We start from the raw sequence: 12699 nt of genomic DNA, 5'->3' as shown, positions 1-12699 counted from the left end.
CATTTAATGTGACTTCATCTGCCAACTGAGTGCATTCTGCATCAAAACAGAAAAAAATGGAAATGCTAGCTGTTCTAGTTTGGTGGCATGCTATTAACGTTGTACTTTTTCATTTCAATCAGTCTGCGCAGAACAACAGAGACAGCACATGCAGCCTAATGAGCTCCCAGAAGACATCACTCGCGTGGCAGTCTGACAGAAATATCTTTTAATAACAGCAGATGCATTGTGTGTTCATCAGCAAAAAATGCTCAACTGACAGCGTCATGGAAGAAAAAATACTCAAAGTAATGAGCCCAAACATACTTCTTTCATTTGAATTTTCCAAGTCTCCTGCCTCTACCTCTTCCTCACTGGGGACTTGTTAGCCAAGTAATTCCCATTAATGATTAAAAAATGAAATGAACACAACAATATTTTTTTTGTATTATTTAATGATTTAATTATTTAATTATTCAGCATATCTGCATTTCAATGCATAGGCTTGTATCCAATCAAAATGCGTTCATAACTTTGAGCAACAAATCAACACAAGCATTATACTTTTTCTTCCGAACCTCAGTTTAGCAAGTTAGCTTTAGTAACTCCAAATTGTGCTTGAAGAAAAAAAATATTGCTTTAAATTGTTCATCAAAATTGATTAAATACTGCCATTGGCCTGGATTCAATCAACATTTTTGTTTAAATTTGACTGCCATTAACAGTGCTGAAAAGATCCCAGAATAGAGACAGTGAGTAGCTGGGTTCTTTTACCAGAGTGGCACTCCTGTCTGTGTTCTTCCCCATCTGTCCTATCATGCACTGCTGTTCTATTGCATGGGCTGTCAGGGCAATGACACATCGCTGCTGTAGTAGAGACCAGAGACATGGCACCAGCATTTACAGGAAAATGAACAGTGCAAAAGGAAATGAATGGTGACAGATCAAATCAAATCAATTTCATTTATATCATGCTTTCTACAGAGAACTGTCATAAAGATGCTTTACAGAGTAACAGAAGGAAAGCCAGGACCGAACTCCCAAAAAGCAAGCAAGGTAAAAAAAACAAAACAAAAAAAAAAAACTTGTTGGGAAGAGATCTCGGGAGGAACCCAGTAATAAAGGGGAAGTCCAACCTCCACTGGCTGGTCCGGTGTAAATGTTGGAGATTTGCCTGGATTTGACTTTGGATTTGAACCCCGGCCTCTCACTCACCTGAAGCTTTGTAAGATGGACACTGTTCAAAAATAATGTATTACTTGTCAGCTGCTCAGGGTGGCCTAATAAAACTCTGATAGTAGTATTTGCTGTCTCCATAACAACAGTCATGTTTCTCTTTTCATTTTTTGCTTCAGCTCAATAAACGTCCAGTGCTGGATAGCACTCTCAGGTTCCCCGGGAGGATAGCAAAGTATAATATCAAGCTGTGCTTCAGGACCAGAAGAGGTATTTGATTCATAAATCAGCTTTTGATGCGGAACGTTGCAATAACAAACAGTTACTCCCTGTAATATCCCAGGTTAATATCAATTAGTGTCAGCGGGGCCCTCCCTGTGGAGTAGTGAAATGTCTTTTTTTCGTTCCGCAAAGTAGAGCATTAGCACATTGTCTCCTAAAATAAAGTGTGAGTGCGTTGTCTCATGGCCAGCAAAATATCTTCAGGACGGGCTGATTGTCTTCAGCCAACAATGAAGACCACGCGAGCTTGCCTCTGCCGAATTTGATTGACAGCTGGAATGACGCATGTCACCGCGGTTCCATTTCATGTCACGGCAATTGTAATTTGGTTCTCTTTCTCTTCATGGAGATATAGCAGCAGAGGAGAAGCATGGTTGTGGCATGTGTACTGTACAATAATGGGAAAGGAGTGAATTAATAACAAGACAAGGCTGTGCTTTTGTGCAGACCTTGAACAAAGACATTGTGGGCCTTGATGCAGTCACTTTTTCTTGGCCACCCACCCCAACTCTGTAATATCCCCCAGCAGAGAGCGGATTGCATTGCAGGCAGGGGGAAAAGGGGCAAATAACAATATGGTAAACAAACCGTTATCACTTTTAACTCTATTTCAAAAACAACAGAAATGTAGGCATGTTTTAAGCCATCTTGTCTTGCTCAAATATAATATCATTGGAGAAGTATAGAGGGTTTTGTTTCAGAGGAGTGTACAGTGATTAGTGTTTGAGTAGTGTCCAATGATTAGTAGGCCCTATTGGAGTAGTGTACAGTGATTGGTATGGTAGAGTCAGAGAAGTACAAAGAGAAATGGCCAGGTTTTATTTAAATTTAAAAAATGCACTCTATCAAAGAAGATTTAATGCCGAGCATGTACACTTCACATGTAACTTCATATGTACAATTGCTTAATGTAGCAGAAGCAGAGATCAAATCTGGGATTGCCTTTCCAATGGCAGGTCACTGGCCGTGCAGAAGCAGACAAATGGATACCCTGCCATCTCTGTTCTTTATCCACCCGATCTGATCTGGTATATTGGTACAGCTGTCCCCTGCAAAATCAAGAGGCAGCCATTCTCAACTCTAATTGACTTCAGCAGTCTAGCAGACTACAGTCAAGGCCCGGATACTGACTGCAATTTCTGCCCCCTTAACCCATCCACACACATGCACACACACACAAACACAAATTTACCATGGTACCATCATGGCGCACTGATTTATAGCAGGGTATAAATGTGAATTATGGAACTGTACCATGGTTTAAGTCTGGATGTATGATGGCACTGCCATGTCTGACAAGTCAAAGGAATAGTCTGTCAACAGACAAGCCTGTGGACAGACAAGTCTGTCACGGGACAAGCTTGTAGATAGACAAGTCTGTGGACAGAAAAGTCTGTCAATGGACAAGTTTGTGGACAGACAAGTCTGTCAATGGACAGATTTGTGGGCAGACGAGTCTGTTGATGGACAAGCCTGTGGACAGACAAGTCTGTCGATGGACAAGCCTGTGGATAGAAAAGTCCGTGGACAGACAAGTCTGTCGATGGACAAGTTTGTGGACGGACAAGCCTGTTGATGGACAAGCCTGAGGATTGCCTTTGGATGGACAAGCCTCTAGTAGCCCAAGTGCATCCATGTCTTTTGTCCATTTTGAGCTCTCTGCAGGCTCCTATAAAGCTTGTACTACAATCAGATCTTGCCTTGGAGAAGAAGCATCGCAGTTCATCTATGAAGCTGGACCATGGAATCAATGTTTTTGATTCACATGTATGGCCCTTTCTGGCCAGCGCTCGCTGCTCGCCACTCTGCCTCTGGTCAGTTACTGGTTACAGTCCATTATCAATGTTATTGTTGCAGTTCCAGAGGAAGTGCAGGAAGTTCTGATGGTCTTCACATAGCACAAAGCAATGGAACATCTGCTGTACATCGGCTGTCACAGCCAGTGGCTCCTTCCTGAACTGAAGCAGGGCTCCCAGCAGACTGTTGTTCATGTTAGGACTGTTGAGGCCGATATCATCCAGTGACACAACATAGTGTTGGGCACTTGAAGTGAATATTCCAATTATGTGTCCAGGTTTTTGAGGATATGACTCCCAGAGATACAGATACCAGCATTCTTCATTTGCATGTCAGGGTGGTGCCATGATTGCGTGCTCATTCTCAAAGATCTTGAATGCATGAAGTGAACAAAGTAGTTCCTCATGTCCGGATGTTTCTCAAACATTCTAGTAAGTGAGGTCAGGTGATTTCTTGCCTGATCATGGTTATTGAGAAGGCGTTGCCATAGGATATGGAAAAGGAGTGGAGCAACCCAGTTATTAGATCCATCCTAATTAAATTATTTCTCTATCGTGCTCAGGAAGGCAAGATCCTTCATGGATAGAGCTAGCTTGTTTTTGTCCTTTGTGTAGCAGAAGACAGACATAGACACCCATAAGGATCACTATGTCAGTTAGTGTCAAATCCCTTCGAGATCGAGAGGCTGATGGGTACATCTGAAGGTCTCCCTAATGAAAGTACTGCTGGGGCAAAGACTCCAAAGAAGGAGGCTGGCGAACCCATTCTCCGGAATGCTGGTCGTAAAGCCATTCACTGGAGAGGGCTTGTGTTCTCCAGCAAGACAGACATCACCTACTATTAGCCCTGGTATCTTGCAGCATCAGGTGTAGGTATTTCTGCACTATTGTCAGGAAGCTTGTTGCACTCAATGAGTGTGGGGAGATCTAGACTGGTTTTTTGGTAGCAGATTCCACAGCACAGCGTCGTGCTCTCTGACCTATGGTATCCTATGGTATGGGCGGCCTGTAGCGTAGTGGTTAAGGTAAATGACTGGGACACGCAAGGTCGGTGGTTCTAATCCCCGGTGTAGCCACAATAAGATCCGCACAGCCGTTGGGCCCTTGAGCAAGGCCCTTAACCCTGCATTGCTCCAGGGGAGGATTGTCTCCTGCTTACTCTAATCAACTGTACGTCGCTCTGGATAAGAGCGTCTGCTAAATGCCAATAATGTAATGTAATGTAATGTAATGTAATGTAATGTATCCGACACCTGCACAGAGTGCAAAGTGAGGCACTGTTAGAAACATTGAATAACTGAATTGAACTGTAAATGTTAACAAGGCAGATCATTGAACAAGTTTTCCCCATAAGGCCATTTCCACCAACCTCTGTACAGGTGGATATGGCAAGAGAGGAGAGGAGAGGAGGATTGTTTTGTGCCTATGATACCCTTTTCAGTGTTGCTACAGCCCTGGCATGAGCCTCTAATACAGCCATTCGTGCTGCAGATCTGCTGATTTAGATATGTTTAGATCGGTTAAAGGTTAGAGAGCAATTACTCTAACAACAAAGCAATCTCACGATGATAGACTGCATAAAATAACAGCGCCACCATGTGGGTCTGAACTGAAATGGCAGAAATACACCAGCTTTAAACACACCTCTTCTCAGACCTGTTTTCCCAGGAAGGAAAATGCACACACACGCACACACCCCGCCCAACCCACATCCCTAGTCATACCCAAAGAATCATGAAATATGAATAAATAACACAATTAAGGTAATCCCTTTTGTAATGACAGCTGGGTAGCATATTTATACCACATTTGTGCTGTCCTCCCTATTATTCTGGCAAGGTGACAGGGGGCATTAGCATCCCTGTCAGGTGCGTATGACGTGCTGGCTGGTGGTCCACTCCTAGCACGCTGCTTAGCACTGCTGTCAACATGACTCCCCGCAACCTCCTCAACCGCTAAAGCATATGTCACATCTGATTGATTAGCACACTGCTCTTGTGTGTGCATGTTTGTTTCTGTGTGTGATGAGAGGGTGAGAGTCTTAGGGGGTGGGATGTGAGAAAGGAGGAATTCTATAAATACTGGTTTTAAAAATCATTGAGGGTGTCTGGTATCTGGGAATGCCATTAACCTAATCTTCTTGCTGCAGAAGACCTCTTGATTGCAGAAACCACAACCCTGCTAGGGAATTCATCTGATAACAGAGACAATGGCAACCAATCACAGTGGAACCGGAGGCCATGCCATGGAAACAGAAATGCCGTGCCCTCCAATTCAGTCGCACATTCATAATGATTAACCTTCCATTATGTTGTAAAAAGCACACTTTTTCATAAATACAGTACTGTGTATAGTCTATATTTTTGAAAATATAAATGTGGTCTTACATATTTTTATATTTATTATATTTGTATACATTTTATTTCATTCTTCTTTTTGTTTTTGTTTTCTGCATTAGTGGGTCAGTAGAAAAGAGGCAATTTGAGATTTCCAAACATGAATGTTGCAGTGAAATTTTTACTTTTTGTTAAATAAAGCAACATATTAACCCTTGTATTGTCTTAATTAAGGGTCATACCCCCTAAATTATTTTTTTTCAACTCATAACAAAGTTTGTGATGAGTGACAGGTTGGTTCTTCATGCAGAATAAGCTGCTTTATTTTACTGGTTTAGTGAGGTTTAGGCGGGTAATTTTTTTTACCTTAAGACAAGGGGAGTATACAGAATGTTAAGATACAAGCCTAATACTGATGCAAGCTTGTGTCTTGATAGGCATATAATAGTCACTGACTCTCCAGTAGCACTATGCAGTGGTTTTCAATATTTTTTGGCTGAAGGCACACCAGATATCAAACCAGAACATCAAGGCACACCAACATAAAATCATCGTAATCTATTATAAAGAATGTTAAACATTATGATTATGTTATTAGTGAGATTTTCCCTATAGGCTATTGCACATAGGTTACACCATGCTGCTAAATGATTATGAAGCAGATATAGGCCCATTTAAATTAGACAGGAAATCATCGTACAAAAAATATGTATTGAAATGGACTGGAGCACACAAACATTACTCCATAAATAGCACAATAAAACAATACTGTTGAACCATGCGAGGGACACATCGCAGCACCCTGAGATATGTTTTGGGGGACGAGGCAACATATCCGGCCAATGGACCATTCTTAATCACGTGACAATTTCCACGACGATGCAGTGTTGAGGGACAAGTGGCCATAACAACCCATTCACCTTGACAACCATTATTTAAAAAATATTATGATCATGCCCAGTCAATATCAGTTCATGTAAAGGCTGGATGGTTGACCTGAAACAGAAGAAAACAAAGATCTAAGGGGGGAAACTTCACTTCTGCTGTTGCACCAGCTGTACTTCATTTCAAACACAGCCTAGTTAGCTATAACTTTAAATCCGACAAATTGTTGCATTAGTATAACATAAGAGGTGACACAATGAAAATAAGCTAACAATGTAACTAGCTAACAGTCCTATAGCCTACACTATCTCAGAACAATAGGACGCAGTAACTAGACTTTATAAACTTTATGGCAGAGTATACAGGTATATAGCCAGCAAACAGAATCAGCTGGGAATAGGCAGTTTGTCAACGATAGTCCAGGGAGACAGTCGGTACACCAGCAATTCACAAAAAAGTCACAGGCAAAGGGTTAATAACAAACGGAGAAGCCAAACAAAAACAGAATCTAGAAACGAAAGTCAATAAGCCAAAATGGGTCAATAAACTGCGGGTCAAGACAAAACAGAAGGATAAAACAAGAGGCGGACAAAACAGAAATCAATCAGAAATAAACACTGGAGAGTATAGTCGGGACATATAACAATCTGGCAACGAAAGACAGAAACAAAGGGGTTTAAATATACATAACTAGAATACAAACTGGACAGAGGTCAGAACAATGACAGTAGACAGGGAGGAAGTACAAATAAGGAGTGAAAAGGGGGCGACATGAAAGGATGAAACGAATGAATGAAAGGAACAAACCAGGTGCACGGAGGGTAAGAAAACATAGAACCTCTAACTTCGACTTCGACAATGACAAACACAGAACCTGACACTGCACCTACCCTCAGCACGTGTAATCACACAGTCAATTACTAACGGTAAAACATACATTCTGCACATAGCACCATTTTTCAGTAACACCATAGCATTTTGCTACTCAGTAATCAAGTAGAGCTTTCATTTATGAATTTGATATTTCAGTAGCCATCTAGCTAGCAAACTAGCTACGATGCCAAGACGCTAACCGCAAGGAGATAACATTTTCATCATTGACTATCAACTCATCTTAGTAATGACTTTACATCCAAAAGAGTTAGGGTATAACCAGTTGGCTAGGATAGATATAAGTAATCATGGTATTAGCTGATTCTTTTGTAAAGTACCTCATAACTGGCTAGTTTGGACTTCACACTTTGTAAAACAGGTCCTTGGGATTTTTCAGCTCACTGGTTAGCTTGGATGTGAGAAGTCATATGATAGAACGCATTAAAAGTAAACTTACCAGTGACAAAGATATCTGAACAAACTCGCATATATACCATTTCTTCTAGTGTGAGATATTGCTGACTTATATTGCAAATCCACCTTGCTCTTTCTGTTGATAAGATTTATTTCTTATCCTTAGTGGGTAATAGTCTTTGACAAACAACAAAAATGACTTCTCATCTCTCTCCCGATGAGCTTGATTTGAGCAACCATAAACTGCACCCAAATGATCCATAATGACTTGCTGGGTTATCACTTATTTATATGCTTTGTCGTTGGCCTGAGATTTAAAAAACATTATTTTTGATGGAAAAACACATTGAGTTCTATGGGTAGCTTGTACTTCAACATGTGGTGGGGTTAGGGTTAGCTGGGGAAGCTGTTGCTACCGAGAGACTACTAACAGAGCAGGCTTATACGGCTCAGCCAAAAGCGGTCTTAATATAGACAGTATCAGTTTTTAATTTGGGTAAAGATTAACCAGATAAAGATTTAATAGAGATTTGTCTGCATAACAGAGTGCAAAACTGTAGTAGCTTCAGGTAATGTTTGGAAAACCATGAGTGAACATGGTCTTTGGACCACAGGGAAATTGTGTAGTTATTTATTGTTTTCTCTATAAATATTGCTCCAATTCACATCGATTTTGTGTCTTGTAGGGCGTAAAATAGTCAATGGTTCTCCTGTAGTACTGTGTATCTTGTGCGTCTTAATTTAAATTGGTGTGTGTAAAATAGTGACTTGTACTGTGTGCCTTGATTTCTAAATTTAAATTAGTCACTCCCTCTCCTGTTATACTGTGTGTCTTGCAGGGTGTAAAATAATCACGGGCTCTCCTGCTGTACTGTGTGTCTTTTAGAATGTAAAATACTCAGTAGCTCTCTTGCAGTACTGTGTATTCTTTTTGATTGTAAAATAATAACAGGTTCTCCTGTAGTACTGTGTGTCTTGTAGGGTGTAAAATAGGGACAGGATCTCTTATATTACTGTGGTTCTGTGTATCTTGTTAGGTATGAAAAAAGTCACTTGCTCTCCTGTTGTACAGTGTATTCTTGTAGGGTGTAAAATTGTCACTGTCTCTCCTTTAGTACTGTGTGTCTCGCAGGGCATAAAATAGCAAATACAATGGAGAAGTGATTCAGCTGCAGTGCTCCTTCTATAGATGTATTTTTGTCAGCTGAATACAATTTTAATTCTGAGATGATGAGGTCTGTGTGTCTTGCCCCTCTCTTCTACAAAACACCCCCAGCCGCATCATTACTGAATTGAATTCATGCATATTAGGAATAAACCAAGCAGTCATGACTGATCAGCATTCAATTGATTCAGAAATAGAGGTGCAGGAAGGCCTATTAAATTGTAACTCTCAACATTTCCGGAGGGAGAGAGAAATGGAGAGGGAGGGGAAGTAAGAGAAAAACAGAGAGTGAAAGAAAGAGGGACAGAGAAGCAATCAGAGGCAGATGTCTTGCTGCTCCATTTGCGTAAATGTAAAACTTTGGTGCTCGCGTACCAGGCAGTTAAGGGATCAGCCCCTGTATATATTCAATCACTTATCAAGACCTATACATCAGCAAGACCCCTCCATTCTGCCACTTCGTGCCGTCCGGCTCCTCCCACTCGCCACACCTGCACTTCTCGCTCACGACTGATGTCTGTCCTGGCCCCACGGTGGTGGAATGACCTCCGGGTGGATGTAAGATGTAAGTCTCTGACCTCTTTCAAGTGCAGACTGAAGACTCATCTCTTCAGGCTACACCTTTCCCTCCCTAACTCACCACCATGATTAGCCTTATATATGACTGTAATGGCACTTATATAGTTGTATAGATATTGTTGTTTTTTTGTATTAGCTATTGTGTTGTTGTACTCAGGGTATTCTAGCTGCCAACTGTGGTATGCTAGTTTGGAAGTTGATGTATTCTTCAAGGGTTCCGATTGTATCTGTATGGTTACACTAGGACTCGGAACTGTACTGTCCTCTCAGGTCCTCTTCGCACTTGTACTTGTGTTTTATCTGCACTACGTTGTACGTTGCTCTGGATAAGAGTGTTTGCTAAATGCCATGTAATGTAATAATGTAATGGGGTGAGAAAGGGACGGATTCTCTGGATGTTGTATAGAAAGAATCTGCATGGCCAGGCCACCGCCACAATCTTCTCAGAGAGGGACAGTCTGTTGTCAATCACCACTCTGAGGTTCCTTGCACAAGGTGTTGTCATCATTGGCGTGTCCCCTAGGGAAATGAAGAAGGGGAGTGGTAAGAGCAGGAATGAAGATCATTTCCGTCTTGGCTGGGTTGAGCTTTAGATGGGGGTTGTCCATCCAGCTCTGGATGCCGAGATGTGGGATGTATCAGATATTGAGAAGGAGAAAAACAGTTTGCTGTCATCAGCATAGCAGTGGTAAGAGAAACAATGAGCACTAACATGGCCATGGGATTTACTGTAAAGAGAGAAAAGAAGGGGGCCAAGGACTGAGCCGTGGGGAACTCCTGTGGTAAGGGGAAAAAGTGCCAATACTGTACCAACCCAGGCAATCTGGAAGGAATCAGGGCTGTGCCAAAGATCCCCATTGCTGACAGGGAAAACAGGATCATGGAGTGATCCACAGTGTTGAACAGAGAGGTCTAGAATAATCAGGACTGAGGAGAGGGAGGCTGTCTGTCAAGTGTCTAGGTCTGAAGCCAGACTGGTGGGGGTCGAACAGATTGTTCTGGGAAAATATTTTTTTGGATGAGATGTGAAACCGAGGCCCTGACTGTGGTTATTAAAGATCCCATGGCACTCATCTCGATGAGTAGGGTATCCCCGGTATCTTGGCTAAATTCCCAACCTGGCTCTTTTTACCTGCTACAATTAAAGGGACTGCCAAAAAAGAGAGGATTACCTGCGACTTCTGTGACAAACACTCTGGGAGAAATAAAAGATGTACTGGAACCCTCCCCCCACACAACGTTCTTATTCTATCCTGGCATTATTCAATGCACTAAACACCTGCTTTTACTGTGCTGTTTAAGATGTTTCTCTTTTGCTAAATGCAGTTTGTCTGTAGTCCCATTCGCTGATTGCGTAATGAGATGTAGCCTTTGTACATACGAGTTAATTTCAGGCAGCGACAGCACCAACATACCCAGGCCACAATTTGCGCTGCAAGCTTCATGTTTATAAATGTGCTATGCATTCATTCACCATTGGCTGGACCATGGGCAGAAATTATGGAATAGGGTACTGGTTCCAGTCCAAGGTGCCTGAGCATGAGCTTACTGCCCTAGTCAAACACACACTGGAAACATGAAAATCTGTGAACTCAACATTGTCTGTGATGCATAAATACATGACAATTGGCAAGTAAGTACTTTGTGATGTAGTAACAACCATTTTTCACACCATGACTTAAACTTTATTATTATTACCTGCGATGCTTAAATTATTTCCAAATTTTACAGTGAATTAACATTTATGTCTAAAATCCATTAAGAGCCCAAGAAATTGCATTAATTTTCTGTCTAAATATTAAAATGTGACTCGGAAATGTGTAAAAAGCCAAAGCATGTATTATTTTTATTGTGTTTGCTTGACACATATTGGTATTCAGGCTGCCTCCCAGAGTAGGATGCATTTGAAAAGGAGGCCTCGGTCTCTGGAAGGTGATTAATTCCTCTCAGTATTTTATGTGATTAGAGGCAGTGTTGGTGTCTGCTCGTAGAAGGGCTCAGTGCCCTCCCTGGGCTCTGCATGGTAGGTCTTACGGGGGAAGCTGTTTTCCCGGCTCCCGGGGAGGTGGAAAGAGATTAAAAATAAATGAAGGATGCTTTCCTGAGCAGGGACCACATTGCTATTCTTCCGCGGATGTTGTGTGTCTTGACCTAGCCCCCACCCCCCCCATTATTCTTATTTTTGTTGTAAAGGTCATATTCTGGCTTTTGGCCTGAAGGGTGACACATCCCAGACTTAATGATTGTCTGTGCAAGCAACATTGACAGTTTTCATTTAGATATGAGCCTTTAAAAAAATCTTCAAATAAATTAAATTGAAAAAAAGTGTTCTGTGTAGTCCTTTGTATTAAAACTGAGTCCTCAAATTAAAGCTCACAATCTACCGTTCTGCAACCTCATTTCATTTCAAATCCAATGTGCTGGAGTACAGAGGCAAAACAACATAACGTTCTGTCATGGTCCAAATACTTATGGAGGGCACTGGATATGTACACTCAGTGACCACTTTATTAGGTATTTTAGATTTTTTTACTTTTATTATGCTTTTGCTGCTCTAGCCCATCCACTTCAATTCAGTGTGTTCAGAGATGCTCTTTTGCATAACATTGCTATAACGTGTGGTTATTTGAGTTACTGTCACCTTCCTGTCAGCTTGAACCAGTCTGGCCATTCTCATCATTAACAAGGCATTTTCACCCGCAAAATTGATGCTGACAGGATGTTCTTCGTTTTTTGCATGATTCTCTGTAAACTCGAGACTGCTGTGTGTTAAAATCACTGGTGCTCAGCAGTTACTGAGATAGTCAAACCACCTGATATAGCACCAACAATCATTGCACTGACAAAGTCACTTCGATCTCATTTCTTCCCCATTCAGATGTTTGGTCTGTACAACAACTGAACCTCTTGACCATGTCTGCATGCTGTTATACATTGTTGCTGACAAGGTCTACCTAGGCCACTTACAAGTGGTCACTTGTCTCCATGATATTAAATTGTGGAATGGCATTTGCTGACCAAACGTCATCCAGTATTTATCAAGGACAGCATGTTCAGCTTGCACTTACACAGCTGAACAGCTGATTGCTTTCTGAAACAACCTGAAAATACAGGCCACAACCCTGCTTCACATTTTTCAACGATAAAATGTTCTCTGTTAATTAAACTCCTGCAGCCTTGATGTGAGTCCTTCATGGATCACATGGGCTCTATC

The sequence above is a fragment of the Conger conger genome, chromosome 8, assembly GCF_963514075.1.
Source record: "Conger conger chromosome 8, fConCon1.1, whole genome shotgun sequence".
Classification (NCBI taxonomy): Eukaryota; Metazoa; Chordata; class Actinopteri; order Anguilliformes; family Congridae; genus Conger; species Conger conger.
The sequence above is the reverse complement of the archived record's forward strand: the minus strand, read 5'-3'. Positions refer to the sequence as shown.